Source organism: Acipenser ruthenus, chromosome 10 (assembly GCF_902713425.1).
Source record: "Acipenser ruthenus chromosome 10, fAciRut3.2 maternal haplotype, whole genome shotgun sequence".
Classification (NCBI taxonomy): Eukaryota; Metazoa; Chordata; class Actinopteri; order Acipenseriformes; family Acipenseridae; genus Acipenser; species Acipenser ruthenus.
The window spans coordinates 2,229,963-2,249,438 of NC_081198.1; the positions used below are offsets into that span (position 1 = coordinate 2,229,963).

A 19,476-nucleotide genomic window follows, 5' to 3' on the forward strand; every position below is an offset into this window, starting at 1 on the left:
AATTGACTGGCCTGTTTTTCCCCAAATCTTCATATGTTAAAACCACTCCAAAAACTGGGGATAATTGTACACAAACAAAGGTCTGCACTAGATCCAGAATGGCTAGGGGAAGCAGTATTATAGATTCATGGAATGAGTTTTCTCTGTCCTGTACTGATGGCCAGAGCATCAAGAGCAGTGTTGCACGACGCACTGCTGTTATAGATTCTGACCGCTGTTGGCGAGATGAGATTAAAAGCTCTATAACCACGCTGTGCGTGGCTGATGGCTCCTCCAAGCCCTCACCCTGTTATAGAAGCACAGTGAGTGGGCTTTTTCTTTCTCTCTTGCTGTCTCTTGATTCTAATGAAACAGCAAACAGAACAAGGGCATCGATACGCGCAGTAAATAAAGAAAATAAATGTCACCAGAAGAAATGTTATGAGCCTGTTTGTATTCATTTAGAACTCTTTGTTAAAAAGATAAGAGGATATGTTTAGGTGTGCCTTTATTTATGGCTCAGTCTCTACTGCTCTGGGGAGAATAGCTTGCTGTTATGTTTGAATGGTTTTTTGAGAACGTCAGACCTGCAGGGGTTATCAGACCCTAATAATAAAAATGCAGGCTTCAGCGCGTACTTCATAATTGATGTTAAAAAATGTTTGCCGCCACAGTTTAGAAAAAAGCCACCTGAAGTGCATTCGTGGCAGTTCAGGGGGTCAGCCAGCAGGTGGAGGTAAAGAGAGTACCCCTATGAAAGTCTTATATAAGCCACCCCAGAGTGACGTATGTCAATCAAGGTAGATGTTGGTGTTCCATGGATTGAGTGTGCCCCCTCTGGTAGAGTTCCACTCTGCATACCACAACCCGAATGCCTCCTAGAGTTCATTTGCTATCCTCCCCCATACAAGCTCTACCCTGTGATTGAAAAGAACAGAGGCCTGGTAAATAACGATCTAAGAAGAAGCAGTAGATAGGAAACATCTAGATCGTATTATAAAATATCCCCTTAAGAAAAACTGTGAATCAACAGCATTTTCTGAGTCTATGAAATCTGTTTAAAACCCACATGTCAGAGATATCGTAAGCGGCCATATCTTTTTTTTTTTTTTGCATTGAACAGATTGTACAATCTGACCCTCATGTCAGAGGTATCTCATAATTGGTTCTGAAGAAATTCTGCAAAAAGACTTTGAGGGTCAAGTACAGAACTTTCCATGCATAAGAACTGACGTGTACTTCAGAAAACACTGGCGATATTCATACAGAGCACACTGATATTCATACAGAGCACACCATTATTCATACAGAGCACACTGATATTCATACAGAGCACACTGATGTTCATACAGAGCACACTGATGTTCATACAGAGCACACTGATGTTCATGCAGAGCACACTGATATTCATACAGAGCACACTGATATTCATACAGAGCACTCTGATATTCATACAGAGCACACCGATATTCATACAGAGCACACTGATGTTCATGCAGAGCTCACTGATATTCATACAGACTAGAGCACACTGGCACAACTACTTCTGGGAGCCAGTGTCTGCGTACATTTGTCTGGGGATGCTATATTGAGTACCTCATTACACTGAGCAATTGTCAAAGATAAATTGAAGAAGGTGATGCAGCAAACCGTCCTCTAATAAATCATGAGGTATCGATTATCAAGTAAGAATGAGGCGGCCTCCACAAAACCTTACTCCTAATCATGGGAAGATGATCTTTTTATTTGTTTTCAATTTCATTCTTAAACGTCTCTTCTAATACTGTAGATGCTGCAACGCTTGATTTTAACTCTATGAGGCCATTTTCAAATCACTAATAAATACTAAGATTTGTATTATGGTGCATAGAGGTCATTGCATACATTGTAACGTGTTATGCATAACAGGAGTGTAAGACTGCCTTGCTGCAGATGAATGGAGCTGACAGGCATGCCGCAGTCTGAGATGAAGAGGGAAGCGTTGCTGGTGGCAGGGCAGGGGAAGCAAGACCCAGTGCTATGCATTAACAATACATTAGCACTATACTCTGCATGAACTTGAGCAGTTCTACTGTTTATATAAACTACTGTATATATATATATATATATATATATATATATATATATATATATATATATATATATATATATATATATTTGAATAGATAAGTGAGTGATGTTGCCATGGCATCAAAAGCCTATAAGCACCTCCACTGTTTGTTTTCAAGCACACCTTCCCTTGACAAAGGTATGTTAAACATAGCGAAACGTTGGGAAGTTGGCAGGATGTAATTACATAGGTACGGTTTTACCATTGTATTAACATGGATGGATTTACTTGCAGACTAATCAACTTCTATTAAATTGTCATTAGGGGAAAATATTTCAGTTTGGTAGGGATTTCAGAAAACGTGTCTCACTTCCCTCTGCTGTTCCCTATATTACATTATATTTATAGAAACATTGCCACATATTTTACATTCAAGCTATTAAATTAAACCAAATTTAATACATTTCATGCATGAAATGGTTTTCCTTAAAGTACAAGAGACAACTGTTGACTTTGATGTAGATTTGCCATCAACAAACATGCAGCTTTAATAAGCTCTGTAATTATTCCCTTTTATACACTCTACTGAATATCTCACTCTATCTGAATATCTCATTCACCAGCTAGAAACTGTAGCAGGGATATGGCAGCAACTAATAACTCCTCAACTGGGAGAGTGAGCACACTGATAAAATAATGAATGTAAGCTAAATGTCTGCAGCAAAACAACAGAAAAGGAAAAAAAAACAGATTGATTTGGCATAAAATGGAATTCAGCCCTTGGTAACTTGAAACCCCAAAGGGACTGTGCCGCAGCTTAGCATTGTCTTTTGACCTGTGCCCGCAGTCAAGCCAATCTGTTGCAGGCTCTACACTGTTGATGTGTGCAATAATGTAGGCTGCCATTTGACTTGAAAACTAGTTTTGTATTGACCAAGCATCAGAGGATATTGCGCTGCTCTCTAGCCATCAACAAAGTAAACGCCTGATAAGAAGCTGCTGAGCGCTTACAGTACAAGCTTGTTATTTGTTCAAAATGTGGCGACTGCCTGCGGATCAACTTTGTAGCTGCGTACCAAGGGTCCCCCTCCTCTCCTCTTCCCCCTACTGTAAACATGCAGGCAGCAACACATATCGGTAGATGGATAGACTGAAAGCACTTGGCTACTCCGTACCCCAGGACTCGTGACTATGTTGTTCCTCCACTCCCTCTTGCTATTTCTCTGGTATGCCATCCAGTTCAGTTAGCTTATCGCTTCCCCCAGTTCAGTTAGCTTATCGCTTCCCCCCAGTTCAGTTAGCTTATCGCTTTCCCCCAGTTCAGTTAGCTTATCGCTTTCCCCCAGTTCAGTTAGCTTATCGCTTTCCCCCAGTTCAGTTAGCTTATTGCTTTCCCCCAGTTCAGTTAGCTTATCGCTTTCCCCCAGTTCAGTTAGCTTATTGCTTTCCCCCAAAGCCGTGCTTGTGTGAACTTTGAAATATCTCTTTGCAGTCCAGTTCTGGATGAAATACAAATACATGTTGAACTGTTCAGTGACATTCTGCCTCTTAGGTATAGTTATCTGCTTATTCTCTATCCATCTCATTATGCTTCACGTTTATCCAAACCTAACCTCTATTCATCTATTCACGCCTCTAAAGGCAGAAGCAGTTTTAGAGCTGCCCGGCAAGGGTCTAATTTAAAAAAAACAAAAAAAACAACAGGATTCAGAAAGACTTTTTAAATATGATAAGGATATATATATATATATATATATATATATATATATATATATATATATATATGTATATTAAAAATCTGTTTGTGCAGCACTGCTTTAAACCTTCTTGAATGAGCTCAATCAACAGTAATGACCTGCACCTGTGGGAAGCCTGCTCACAATAATCGGTTCGGACAGCACTAATTTAAAGTCTGATCAGCGCATTCTTCATGCTTTCATTTTTCTCTGTTAAGCTTTGACTGCAGAAAAGTAGTGCTACAAAGTGGCCACTTAGAGTTTGTGTTTGTGTCTGTGTTACGTGTGGGTGAAAAAGAACGGGACTATAATTATTTCGGGACCAACCCGTGGATTAAAACAGAGCAATACACGCCACTGTATTGCCTGTTAACATTGTTAATATTTACTGCTGTTTTGCCATCAGGCAATTGGATTACAAAATAAAACACCATTGCACCTGGATTATCATTGTCTGTCTGTTTATTGATCACCCTGCACCTGCACACTGTTATCCACTTTGCCACAGATTGTGATAATTTGGTGTGATCCTTCCAAAAAAAAGTATGAAAAAAAAAATAATAAAAAAAAAATCTTGTTTCAAGGGCCTTCCAACAATATCAACAAAACAATAATCTGGCGCCAGTCATTCCCTGAAAAGGGATCCATTTCGGTCCATTCGAGCTGGAATAACCCAAAAGAATCTCAGAAATCTAGAGACCAGGCTTCCATAGCTTTGCAGCCAGTGAGACTCAGATACAGCTGATAAATCAAGCGATGAAGTGGGAGAGCTTCAAGGGGCTCAGTGCAGAAGAAACAGTTTCAAAAGGAAAATGAACATGAACGATCCGCTCATACAGAAGGTCTGTGTTCAGATACAAGGAGGAGTAGGAGAGACACATTGCTGTGATGTGTGTGTCAACACTGCAGAAACACAGGAGGAGTAGGAGAGACACATTGCTGTGATGTGTGTGTCAACACTGCAGAAACACAGGAGGAGTAGGATAGACACATTGCTGTGATGTGTGTGTCAACACTGCAGAAACACAGGAGGAGTAGGAGAGACACATTGCTGTGATGTGTGTGTGTGTCAACACTGCAGAAACACAGGAGGAGTGGGAGAGACACATTGCTGTGATGTGTGTGTGTGTCAACACTACAGAAACACAGGAGGAGTAGGAGAGACACATTGCTGTGATGTGTGTGTGTGTCAACACTGCAGAAACACAGGAGGAGTGGGAGAGACACATTGCTGTGATGTGTGTGTGTGTCAACACTGCAGAAACACAGGAGGAGGACAGTTTTACTGAATCTGATTAAAAAAAGATATGGCACTTGGTGCATAAAATGATCCCTTTATTTTCTAAAGAAGTCAAGACATTTTTTGTGTGCAAGGTATTTTTAACATTGAAAGGAAAGATGAAACAGAGGTGAGAGACAGTACTTGTTTGACACAATGCTCACAGCATGGGAAGACTGTAAAGTGTTCCCAATGTGCCTTGCTACAGGATGCACCAAATACAGTAGGAACTATTAGAAAATAAGGTAGATTGCGAGTCAATGTAAATACTGTACTAGCTGAAAGGTTAAGTCACCAGTATCAGTGATAACTGTTGAACTAATTTGTTTGCAAGGACACAGTGTTCATTATCCTCACGGTGACCCCTCTTGTTCCGAACAAACAGCAGCGATTTCCCCAGAGACAATGAGAATTGTGGCAAATACGAGATTTAGTTTTGAGAAACCGAGATTTTTCTTTTGTGAATCTTAATTTAGACTTTGATTTAAAAAAAAACTCCATAAAATGCGCTAAGAATCATTGGTGTGATAGAAAGGCAGCTCCTGTGGCACATTTTAAACTGTGTGTAAATGTTTGCACCCAGGGGCTCAATAATGATATCCCCATTCAACAGTGTCTTGAACTGCTGTTTGCTTACACAAGGTCACGTCTTTCCATTAATTAGGTGATAAAATATTTAATCAGTCAGTATAATACAAAAGGTTCCAATGTAAATGTGTGTTGAGTCCCTAACAGAGACAGGAAGATCCTGAGATTAACATTGCACTGGTTGGAAATGGGTTTTTGGTCTCATGAAGTACCTCTAATTACCATGTAATTATACTGTAATCGCACATGTTGTTACATAGTAATGACATTGTAAACTAATACACAATCACATAAACTGTAAATACATTGTAATTAGCAAAAAGGTGTAGATTTTTTCATGGGAATTCAAAGAGAATTTCAAAGGGAATTGCACTGGCACATTTTGGAACCAGTCATCATGGGTTCAAGCTGCCCACAGGGAATTACACTGGCATGTTTGGAGCCAGTTCTGTTCTGTCTAATGTCACTGGATTTGAACGGTGAAATACACAAGAGGCAAGTGAAATAGCCCCTTGCGGGCACCACCCAGCCTCACATTTTCCTGCTTTTATTGGCAAAGGTCCCTGGCAATTGTGTGTGTGTGTAGTGGAGAAAAATGAATGACAAACCCCAGAGAAATACCTCCAGCTGCAATTCTATTAGTGTCTTGCCATCCAAAGAAATCAAGAAGCTCAATTGAAATATTGCACCAGGCAGCAATGAAACTGCTTTAATCAACGTTTATGTGCAAAACAGAACCATTCATTAAATATCTTAATCTAAATTATAAATGGACTTACATCTATCTGCTTCGTGTCTAGAAACAAATAATTTGCAAATACAAAGTGTAACTATTGTCTTTAATCAGACAGGTTGTATTTCTGAGAATGTTGCTTAACTACTTCAGCACTTACTTTCTCTTCATATTATATTCACCATTATGCTATCAGTGCAATGATCACATACATCTCTTTGTTCTGTCAATGTCTGTCCGGTATCTTTTTGTTACATTTTTAACAGCACACTTTATTTGATATATCTCCCCTGATAATATATTGGCATTTTTGCTGAATCCTCGTCCTTTCCAGGCTCCCCGTATGTGTATGCAGTTTCCATCCCTCTTTGTGTTGCAATCTTCCTGAAGTGCTTTTTATCATGCTGAACTATTGACTGTACACACAGGTTTTGTCAACTTGCTTGTCATTTGCATATCACTTCCTGGCAAGATTTGTATAGAGTAAGCAGCAGCTACAGTAGAATGGAATAAAGAGTTCTGAAGCTGGTGCTACATGACAGGAATACTGTATGTGCTCTCACTGGAACTCCAGAAACAAGAATCCAAGATTATGATTCTACTATTACAGGTCATTCCACTTGCATCAGTCTCTCTACTTCATTGTTTGTAATTACATGTAAGCATTAATAATTGGATGGTCAGAAGTACTAAGCAGTGAATCAACTGTACACCCAAAAGCCTAACCACAGCAGCCTTAACAATAATAATGGAAATCCAATACCTGTGCAGCCCAAGGTGTTGATTACTGTGGTGAGGTAGTTATGTTAGGGCTACAAGTTGATTTTATTAATATTAATTCTCACAGTGTTAACGTATTTAGACATATGTCAACTCTGTTTGATTTGAACGCATCCCAATGTAACGATGCTGCCGATGCATGTTTTAATTTTTATTATTTGTGTTTTTTACTTCACAAGGTAACTTAAACATATACAATCGGTTCTATCTCGTGTTCTGTTTGTAGGAGAGAGAGAGAGAGAGAGAGAGAGAGAGAGAGAGAGAGAGAGAGAGAGAGAGAGAGAGAGAGAGAGAGAGAGAGAGAGAGAGAGAGAGAGAGAGAGAGATGGGAAGGTCTGAGGCCTGAGCTTGGTCCACTTTATTAAGAATTATCTGTAAACAAACTTCCATGTCATACTGTAGATAGTTGAATTTAATAGAATTTTCTCATTAAAATAATAGTATTTATTATCCTTTGTATAGTATAGTGTGTGTGTGTGTGTTTGACTTTAGTATAACCAGCTACATGCTGGTAGAATATTTGCAAGAGAGAAATGCAAATATTGCTCTTTCTTTAAAGGTCTGCTGGCCCTGCTGTCACGTGCGTGGGTGTCAAATCATGAGCCTGTCCCCGCTGACGTGGGTGAACACATGTGGAATGTAGAAGAGACTCCCAGAATGCACTATGTTGCTTTTCCACTTGAGAAAGGGAGGGAGAAAGAGTGAGAGGGAGGTAGATGAGGAGAAAGGGAGGGTGAAAGAGTGAGAGAGTGAGAGAGAGTGGAGCAGAGAGAGGTAGAGGATGGGGAGAAAGGAAGGGAGAAATAGTGAGAGAGAGAGAGAGGTAGAGGACAGGGGAGAAAGGGAGGGAGAAAGAGAGAGAGGGTGGTAGATGAGGAGAAAGGGAGGGTGAAAGAGTGAGAGAGTGAGAGAGAGTGGAGCAGAGAGAGGTAGAGGATGGGGAGAAAGGAAGGGAGAAATAGTGAGAGAGAGAGAGAGGTAGAGGACAGGGGAGAAAGGGAGGGAGAAAGAGAGAGAGGGTGGTGGAGAGAGAAATGGTTTAAATGATGTAGGTGGAGACAGAAAGGAATAGAGGAGGGTATTTCTGAGCAAAACAAAAGATAACTGGGATTTCTTGTTGTTTTAACTTTTTAAAAATGTTCTTTGTGATGAATTCTGAGCAATATTTTCTGAAATAAGCATCTATTTCAGGGTAAAAAGACAAGATTATTTGGTAAATAACTAATATTGACATATTTAATAATTTAATTTTTGTTATAGCATCTAAATATTCTTGGAGAAGATGCGCCTTAGGGAATTGTTGAAACAATGTGTTTGAAGAAATAAGTGTTCTAGTAATTATTGTTTCTTTTTTGTTTTTAATACAAATATAACCTTCTTCCTTCTTGGTGGTTGTGCGCAGAAGTAACCATAACTATATTATTATTTGTTAGTTGTTTATTTAGCAGACGCCTTTATCCAAGGCGACTTACAGTGCCTAGGGTGTGTGAACTATGCATCAGCTGCAGAGTCACTTACAAATACGTCTCACCCGAAAGACGGAGCACAAGGAGGTTAAGTGACTTGCTCAGGGTCACACAGTGAGTCAGTGGCTGAGGTGGGATTTGAACCGGGGATCTCCTAGTTACAAGCCCTTTTCTTTAACCACTGGACCACACAACCTCCTATATACACCGTCGCTACCTGCTGGACAATTGTAAAATAACTCACTGTAGCAGAATATATATGTATTTCAACAAACCCTTTTGGGTTACCATGTGTAGATACTACATGCATTTCATTACAGGTTTTCAAGGAAGCAGCTGGAGGTGTAATGTGATCCTGGAGAACTTTTATGATTATGTTACATTACGTATCATTTAAACTGTATTGCAGACATCTTCCTAGAGAACTCATGTTCTGAATCAGTCTGAAATTGACATACACACATAATACACCATTGAAGACTATATTGAGACTGCAAGCATTAAATATAATGACAAGTGACCACAGAGCCTCCCGGAAGCACAGAATCACAAAGGGAATAGAATCCTGTGCTTCACTCTTAGGTTGTGCAAAATAAATGGCCTATTGTTTGTAACATAATGACCTATTATTCTGTACTGTTCAGAGGATACAGTTGCGTTTAGCATTAATAACGGGTCTGCTTTCTACAATTACTGTTTCAAATTCTCATTTACTGTAATGAAAACAGCTGTAGCCAGTAGCTTCCACTATTAGATCTCTCTCTCTCTCTCTCTCTCTCTCTCTCTCTCTCTCTCTCTCTCTCTCTCTCTCTCTCTCTCTCTCTCTCTCTCTCTCTCCTGTTCATTAGAGGTTTAAATTTATATAGAGCTTGGATCTGAGAGAAAATGATACCCCATAATGTCTGTGCACAGTACAGGACACATAATCAACCATTACAGAGAGACAAATCAGTGCTGAGTATCTCATTTTAATCCTGCTTATTAAATGTAGGATTTCATCTTCACAGTTTTCCTTCAAATTAAATGTTAGGTTTGTGATTGCCTGTAGGTAAGCGATTACAGCTGCTGCATGTTGGGGAAGGCAGTTTCCATTCGAAATAACACAGTCATCTTAACAACCAGTGGATGTAAGAATGGCACATTTGTTCAAAGTGTTTTTTTCTTACTCTGCTATGCGCTGCTCTTCGTTCGACAGTACGGATGTTTTGAGTAGTTGTTACTGATATCACTGGCAAAAGGGGGAGGTTGTCAGCTATGTCTTACTATCTGAGAGTCTTTTTTATTGTGGATGTTCTTGCAGCGAACTGGGAGACCAATATAGCTCAATAATTGATCTTGGCTAAAGCATTATCTAATAAAAGAATATGCATTTAAAATCATATTAACCTGCAGTTGATTCAAAAGATAAAGACTTTAGGGGAAAACACACAATGCTAGGGAGGCATTCAGCAAAGCTAAATACAACAATTTAATTACAGGCAGTAAAGGCTAATGTTAGTCTTTCTGTACTATGCCATTAGGTGAGACATGTACTGTACAGCAATAATTATCTGCACAACTGAAACACCATTACGGTTAAAATGACATACAGTGTTTGCTTTAACCATCAAGCCATTTCAGTGCTGCCTCTTTCTTTTCACCTAATAGGAAGAAATGGTTTCGTAGTCTTTATGCTTGCTTTGCAAATATTCATCTTTCTAATTAGCGCTTGCAAATATTTACTAAACTGTGCTTCTGTTATTCATTTATAGCCTGGCTTTTATTTCTCACTCCAAGCTTATTATTAATCCCACTAGTCTTACCGTAGTGCAGTGTAATTGGGATTGCAATCCTAGCATGTTGTTCTAATGAGTGATTTTTATAAATACACAGTAACAAAAATTAATTTGAAAAAAAGATAGAGAAATCACCTTAACATACCTTAAAGGGTTTAAAAAGATAGAGAAATCACCTTAATATACCTTAAAGGGTTTATTAAGCTTATTAAATAATTTGCTGTTGTGCACTTTCATTTGCTGTGTAGGTCTCACGTGTGCGGTTCTAAAAGAAGCACATGTTATAACAAACATGCATTTTCATTTGAAATAATATCTGCTACCACAACAGATTAAATAACACTCTCAGGTTTAGTTTAGTTCAGTGTTACATTAAAGCAGACTCTTAATGTTGCAATTCCGTGATCATTTCATTTAGGGTATAAGCATGTCAGTCAATAGGGGAAGCAACGGGTTGGTTAACAACAGAAAAGAAGAGGTTAAGTGTTTGGATCCTATTTCACTGGGACTGGAAGAGTAGCAGATTAAAACATGCAAACCGTCTTTCTTTAACATAGGTTAGAACCGGATATACATTTTATTTGCATGCAAACCCTGCTTTCAAGCGATACCGACCTCCCTATTTTATACGTTTTGTTAGTTTGTGTGCACCAAAATGTTCTGCATAATGCAGCATTTGCAGCCCTTGAAAGATCAGAAAAAGGTTTCTTGTGATTGAACGCAAAGAAAGCATTTAAACAACCTCAAAATTCACTCTAAAGGATTTAAGGATATTCCAGGTTTTAAAACCACAGCGACTGGCACCACAAAACACCCAACCAGACAGCCTGAAGTCTCAGGACAATGGAATTGAGAGTGGTAAGAGCTTGAGAGGGGAACACTTCAGTCATGCCCAAATCAAAGTGCCCAATGCTCTGACACTTTGCTTTGGGCATTTTCTGTGTGTTTAATTAAATGCATAACAGCTAGAGCAATTCCAGCATTAGGCACAGTGTAGACGGGACAATGTGAGATTCACAGCAAGCCTAACTGTGGAGCGCTCCTGAAGGTATTCCAACCGTGGGACCCCAGGGGCAACACAATGGCTTTTGAACAAATATTGCATTCTGGTACTGATATGGAACCACTGGACTGTAAATTACCAGAGTGTCTGTTTCATTTACCCTTGTCATTCAATAGGTATGTTAGACCTTTCTGTCACCATTGACCCTTAGACATGAATCAATGCATTACTATTCGGCATGGCAGATGCTAACCTTTAAATTCACTGTACTGAAATGCTGTCTTTGTTATAAGGCTTCACCCTGAGTTAAATAAAAAATGCAGTTGGGAAAATAAAATGACTGACAGCAAAATTAGGAACGTAAATTGTCGTGCTTATAAAAAGCAAGACTTTTTTTTTAACCTCGGTTATTGCACCTTTCAGATTCTTATACTGATGTAGTAATATGAAAAACACGAGCCATCTATATAGGACTGGCTCTCATTTCCAAGTCAAGGCTGTCTGGGTTCATAATTATTCATGAAAAAGTATTGTGCACTGAATAATTCCCTCCTAGCAAAATGGTACCATTTATTTTCAGAAGAAAGAGGCGAGGCAAGAGTCTGTAAATAAACCAGCGGTGATAATTTGCATCTATAGAGCAGGGATACAGTGAGGGTGACTGGGTGATCTGGCTCTTTAAAGCTGCGGTTCTGTCCAACATGTATTGAAACAAGAGGCAATAACGTCTGTTTTAATGTATTACTCAAAGTAGATCTGTCTGGTGGTCAGTTTTCTTAGTCAGCTGGGGAATCACTTGACCTTTTACTATGGTGACGCCTTTCTTGTCCAAGTTCTCCAGTAACACTTTAGTTTGTTCCCCAAAGGTAGATTAATCAGTAGGGATGCTGTAGGATAGCAAGGACTCAGGTTGTAAAGAAGCACACACATAGCTGTTGTTTAACAGCAAGCTTGTATTCGTCCTCTGTGTTCTGATACATTCACTGAACTGGAGTCTTCTCCTTGCGCGTGCCTACCTTTCACCTTCCCTGGTGGTCTGTCCTACAGAGTTACTACATTATAGATGCTGGACACTTTCTATCAAGAACCCTGCTTGCCACTGTGTCAGATATTCTAAAGCTTCAGAACAGCTCAGGGACCTATAGGATCTTTTCAGGTCCCACAGGTTGCAACTATCAGTGCCTACTGATATCTCCTTCCATTGTTCAGGGATTCTTCTTAACATGTTCCCAGGTCTTTAACTGGACAGAGATGTGTAGAAATATTGAGCGGTGGTCCCTTGGTTGTATTCCTTTCCAACAGCACAGCCACTGGCTTGGCTTTTCCAGACTGAAGGTTAGCCCTGCATACATTAGAACGGGCAATCTCCCAGGGACCCTGTGCATCAGAACTAGTGTGTGTGCAGCTCAATCAGACAGTACTGACACTTGAGCCATTACTTTAATGGGCTCTTCAAGATCAAAATAATGGGCTAAGCAATCCTCAAATCACATTCCCTAAATCAGGTGCTATTCATACAATTGATACAAAATGGTTTCTGTCCCTTTTTTTCATCATTTGTGTCCGACCCTGTCAGTCAACTGATGGCAGTAAAACCACTGTTTTAAAAGTTAATTTTTTTAATAATAATTTGCAGGGCTGCTTGTGTAGCCCTAGATACATCCCGTTAATGTGCATTGCATGCAGCTCCCTCCCTGCACTGCTGCACACAGAGCAACTAATGGAAAACCAGGCGTTTTTAACGCACAGTATTGACACAGTTTCTGCTGTATTCATTAGAAGGTAGTCTCCATTGTTGGGTGAATTGCAGACAACTTAGTCTATGCTGGAGGTAAAGATGTAAAGCCCACTGCCCTGGCTGAGTCTGGTATAATTTGTATTGATTTCTTATGGAGAACCATCCCATTGATTTTCTTTAAACGCACCATAAGGGACAGCAGAGTCTCATTTCCATCTCCATCTCCCCATTGGTTCAAAAGCAGAGGCTATGTGTGCTCTGCAAGGAGGTGAACTGAAGAAGGGGGCAGGAATTTGGAAACCTGCAGTCTGTCGGATCATCCGTAGACCCTCACTCATCATGCCGTGCACTAAGCACTTCTATTTCAACATCAGCCTATCAGCAACATCAGCAAATTGCAATAATGCATTATATTGATATGCTGTTGTACATCAATGAATGTATGCCCACATGGAAGTCCATATGTCCATAAATTTCCCATGGCAGCATATTTGATTTCCAATCTGCACCTTATATTGGAATACATTATATGCACATTGCCAATGCCATATGGATTATACTTATTTTACTTTTCTTTTATTTTTTCAATGGAACAAAATGCTTAGTGGAAGACAGATAATGAAAGCTTCAGCCCCTAGAAATCATGGTTTTCTCCTTAAGCCTGTATAAATCCTCACTGCCAAGGGTACTAGCGAGGGGGCTCGCCTATTAGGAGGAATGTGGTAGTGATGCATAAGGTATGAAAGATGTAGCCTGCAGCCTGCTGCTGCTGCTGCTGCTGCTGCTTGCGCTGTGACTGAGGTGCTCAGTGTGCTTGGAGTGAAACGGCCGAGGATTTTCCCTCTCGGATACCACCTTGTAAACTGGGGATCTACCTGCTGTCTGTCTCCTACCGAAAAGCTACAGGCTGCAGAAGGGGAACCCAGGCAGGAGAGAAGAGTATTCTTCAAGAGGGGGCAAACTGGAGGATGTGTGGGGGCTGACAGGGGGACAGTAGCACCACTAGCTCAAGGTAAGAGGTAATTCTTTTAATTTCATTGCAGGCATGGAAGTGCCTGCGATTGAGGAGGGGAGGAGGTTTGGGGCAGTGTGTTGATGTCATTGGCACACAAAATCCTGGGAATGCCTTAGGCTACTGTAAAAGGGTTTGTGGCTACCTGAATCTCAATGGTGCAATGCTATTAGTTTAGTCTGTTTTTTTGGAGGATTTTTCAAAAGGCGAGGAAAAGGGGGACTGTGACACGGACTGCACTATGAATCACTGCTCATCAATTACAGCCCTTCTGCTGCTGCCTGCTTCTGTAATCCACTCTTAATTTGCAGCATCGTTTGCCGATTTAGAAAAAATGGGATCACTAAACTGGCTTAACTAAACCGAGAATGCAGTTCATAATCTCTCAGTGCAAAGTGAGTGGTCCACTGTTATTTCTTCAATGGTTCCTAGTAATTGATTCATTTGCACACATATTGCTGCACTGCTGGGTTCCTGTTCAATTGTAAAGCATCTAATTGAAAAAAAAACATAATAAGTACCTGTCACATGCATATTGGTAAACATAAGTCTAATTGAATAGTAATTCATCGTAGTTGTGCGATGTGTGTGTGTGTGTGTGTGTGTGTGTGTGTGTGTGTGAGGTGAATAATATCAAAGACCTGTTCCAAAAACTGGGACACAATAGTGTGCCTGCTTCAACTTGTTCTACATAAAAGATGCTAAAATGTCAAATCTACAGGTGAACAGTCAAGGATTGCATGCAATCTGCTTGTAAAGCATCGGTTTTTGCATGCAAATGTGTTGAAAGACGAAAGCTCAATAAAATGTACGTTGACTGCAGAGCCTAGCAAAGGATCTGGGAGAGGTCAGAGCTGTACCATTATGTGATTATTCTATATAATTCAACCTCTGTATTCTAGAATTCATAATATACTTGGAATACATTCTATGTTCTATATTATAGTGATGATATTACATTTGTTCCCAAATTGCAACACAAGTATTCTACAGAAAGGCTATATTAATATGAATACTAGATGTATAGAGAAGCAGGACAGGCAGATGAGAATCTAGATTGATTTACATAGGGTTGGATTTGGAACAAACATGATTTCCGATGTTGCATTTAATTGTCCCGCAAAGACAGCGCTGCTCTGACTATGTGAAGTATCTGTGGCGGGTCTGTATCGTTCTTTTGTGCAGCTATTTTGCATCAGCTCTTTGAAATATTGCTCAATTGACTGTGCATTTCATACAGCACAATAGGGGCTTGTCATAGTGCATCACAATTGGAATTGAGAGTTCATTGTCCAGATTGGAATGGCTAGATTGTGCCTATCTTGTTCACGTCTTTAACTAAGAGTGTCTCAGAGCAATTTATACAAGAACTGCAGTGTAAACTTTGTTCGTTTTCATATACTGTACGTATATTTCGCAAACTTGCTCTTTATCTTGAAAATGAATTTTCAATACAGTATAACATATAGTATATGTATACCATATAAATACTTTATTTAGGCATTAAACTAATCATATACTGTAGCAACTGTTTATACCTACATCATGTAAATTCTTGCCATTTCATTAAAAAAGACAAAATGTGCATTGTATATGAAAAATAATACTAATCAGTAAGCGCCCCAGTGATATAAAGTATATTTTCATACTGCACACAGCTTACATTTGGAAACCCACTCTGGAGAGCTCTGCATGATTACACACACACTCAACGTGGCTTATCATGTACAATCATCCCACTTTGACATTTTTTGAGACGTCCAGTGTTACTGCTCATAAATCTTCTGATGCCCGTGGACCCAGGTGAACAGCATGATTAATGTCTAGATCATCTTTTTTGAGGGATCAAGAAGAACCCTTCATTATCAGGGCACGCTCAAACCCAACAGCATTCCTGGTCCTTCTGTGAGGGGCTCTGATGACTTTGACTCAGGCTGGAAACCTTTGTCATGTGGCCTTTGTCATCTGTTGATTCAGTTCTGGAGCTGTTTAGAATTGTAAGTCGCCCTGGATAAAGGTGTCAGCTAAGAAATAAATAAATAATAATAATTACATAGCCAGTGACTAACATGAATCAATTTGCATAAACAGGGCCCTATTCACAGGACTTTAAAGACTGTTTTAAGGAATGTTTTGTTAAGGATTGTTTTTAAGCACGTTTTGACTTAAGCTTTCATGAAGCATTTTTTAAAACTGTTTTAGAGACACTTTAAAACAGTTAGAAAAATGTTTGAAACGTACCTTAAAACAGTCCTTAAAGTTTTGAGAATAGGACCCACTGTGTATTGGATTCTATTAATTCTCTGTTTGAGGGCTGGGCACATGTATTACCACAGAGCACCACTCTTTGTGTGTTAAAACCCATACTGAGCTAACAGCTGTTCCTCTGTTCAGAATCTACATTATCAATTGTCTAATATTGTGTTCATTCGTGTATTACCTATTCCTGAACCTGTACAATTGTGAAATTTAAGATTATTTGAAACTCATTTTATTTGGTTCCAGACACATACTCAATCTTGTGCTTTTCGTATCCAAATCATACAAACCCACCAAAACTAAACTCAACTAACCAGTGGGCTGGGTTTGGCAAAGGTCTGGATTTGGTTTTGTTTTCATTTAAAACATTTTGCAAGATAAAATCAAGGGGGGGGGGGGGGGGCTAGGTTCTTAAGCTGTGTTTAGCAATACAACAGAGAGCCAGAATTACAGAAAGCCAATCAATAATGCATGTTCTGTTCAATAGGACGCTAGCTTTTAATGAATTATTACAAATAAAAGATTTAAGGTAATTAGACAATGGTAACTGTTTTTTGGAGAACACTAACTGGCAATGTTTATTCTGGTCTGCTGTTAAGAGTGGGAATCCAGTGACTGAGTGGCTCACCTGGTAAAAGCACGTCCACATGGGGTGCAGGGAGAGTCGTACAGCCAGGGGAGCGCAGGTTTGTGTCCTGGCTGTGTGAAGTTGCCTGTCTTCGCTGGCGCTCCGAGGCGAAACTGTGAGGGACTGTTTCTCCTCATCACGTTACAGTGGACCCTACCGGTAGCTCACTGACATCCGTTTTTGAGTTCCTGGGTGTAGAAGAGTAAGCGGGCTCAGTCGTGGGATCGGAGGACGCCCACTGAACCTTTGGTTCTCCTAAGCTGTGTGTGGAAAAAATATAATTGGACATTCGGAATCGGGGAGAAAATCGAGGGCAAAAAAGAGAAAAACGGCTGCAGAACTTTAAAGGTCCTTCTACCCTGGGATGCCTTGATGTGACATCATTGTTTCTGACAGCAAACTTACTGTATGGGGTAGCAGAGGTTTGCCATCACCAGCCTAATCTAATTGAACAACAGCATGCATCACAGGGAGGCTGTGATATCACTACTCTGTGTTACTATCAAGCCAGGCTCTGGAAGTGTGCTTCACGTTCGTTGGGTGATTCGTGTGCTGTGATTGGGTGATTTGTGTGCTGTGATTGGGTGATTCGTGTGCTGTGATTGGGTGATTCGTGTGCTGTGATTGGGTGATTCGTGTGCTGTGATTGGGTGATTCGTGTGCTGTGATTGGGTGATTCGTGTGCTGAGATTGGGTGATTTGTGTGCTGTGATTGGGTGATTCGTGTGCTGTGATTGGGTGATTCGTGTGCTGTGATTGGGTGATTCGTGTGCTGTGATTGGGTGATTCATGTGCTGTGATTGTGCAATAGTGTGCATGCCGCTGACCTTGACTTGAGGGAATTCTTGCTATCTTAAGGAGAGTAGTTGTAGGCGTAGCTCCCTTGCAGATGTGACATGGAAAGAGCTGGAGTTAACCTTATTATACACGCTACATTAAAAAAAAAAACATTTGAGCCCCAGCGTGACTTGCAGCCTGTCCCTGAGGACTAATCATTGACGTCTCACTGATTTTTTCCCCTGTCTCAGTCTCCATGCTCTCAGCTAAGCGGCATTTCGAACATATAGCACAGTTCAAGTGCTCGTCCTGCTAATGGGTAGAGGTCTGGGAGAATGGGACATATTTGGTTCAGCTATTTGTGACCTTAATTGATTGTTGTAGCTAGAGATAGCGTATGTTGTGTGATCCACCCTCGCTTAAGATATGGTTGTTGTATTTGACGTGAGAAAGCACTGAACCCAGAGTAGTGTTCGGAATCAGGCAGTCGAAAGAGATACATTGCATCTCTAGTACAATATAGTTTTTTAAGTGCAATCAAGCAATGGCTTATTTAATGGGTAAACATTTAAGAAACTGTTGATGCATTCTTATTCTTCACAGGCCCAGCGGGACAGACATGGTTGAAAATCTCCATTCCATAAAAAGAAGTTGCTGCCCTGCCCCAAGCTCCTTCTTTAAATACTGTTTGTTTAGATTCTATTTTGTTGAGCTAAATCTGGTTTGGTATTTATTCAGCTTCTCAGCTACTGTTTTTACAGAGGGGTTGGGAGTTGACTCATTCACATTTGCCCTGATCTGTGTCAGTCACAGTTGTTAACTTCATAAGTCTGTGCTCTATAGCAAGCACTCCTCCAGATGCACAGACAGAAATATTGCTTCCTGCAGTCTGTTGATCCTAAATGATACGCTGCAATTCAACGATTCTTACCTGGCTTCAGGTGATGCATTGAAATACCGGCACTAAGCTCTACCTCAGTATTCTGTGTGTATTACCTGTTAAGACCTGTTTGCTATTCCCAGACTGAAACGTGTACCTCTAGAGCCACATTTGAAGAACTTTTTTTTTTGCAGAAACAATCTGTAGCTGCAGGTGGAAGAAGAAATAGAATGCTTATAAGAAGCAGACAAGACTGCGCGTGCTTTATACCAGGTGTGACATAATGATGACTTGAATGAGGCAGGACACAAGGTAACCACGGTAACAGACAAGCAGATATATCTCAGAATAGCACTGCACGATTATAAACACAAAAGCCAGAGGGCCCCAGCAGTCTGTAAGGAAGGCCCTGTCAGAAAACCCAAGTGCAATACAACATTTTTATTGAAAATATACATAAACGCAGCATTTGAAGCCAGAGGGAGTGGGTATGTTGGTGGGGGTGGGTGATTTTGGTGCATTTGGTTTGGTTTCCAAAGTAGATGATTTCCATAACGGTAACCCTAAAAAAAATAATTATCCATATGTCAGAAAAATGGCCATGTACATAGAAAAATAAGTGCTAACTTTCTTAAGTAGATCCTGTTTATCACTTGTATGTCTGATTCCTTTTTTCAAACTTATTCCAACAGGCAAACAAGTGATTGCTTCTCATTTCGATTCCGACACGAAGAGCAAACTTGGCTCTCGTTGCACAAGCGGTGCAGTGCTGTGAAAGCTGCGCCTGATTCCT

The 19,476-nt window shown here is 40.1% G+C and overlaps 1 protein-coding gene across 1 annotated transcript in view; it reads left to right on the plus strand.

Annotated features, from left to right (window-relative positions):
- Window positions 1–13,942: 13,942 nt before the first annotated feature.
- Window positions 13,943–19,476, plus strand: part of LOC117407190 (disabled homolog 1-like) — a 164,666-nt gene continuing 159,132 nt past the window's right edge. Inside the window, exon 1 of the mRNA XM_059031487.1 lies at window positions 13,943–14,139. The gene's annotated coding sequence lies outside the window, so the exon portion shown is untranslated. The remainder of the gene's footprint in view (window positions 14,140–19,476) is intronic.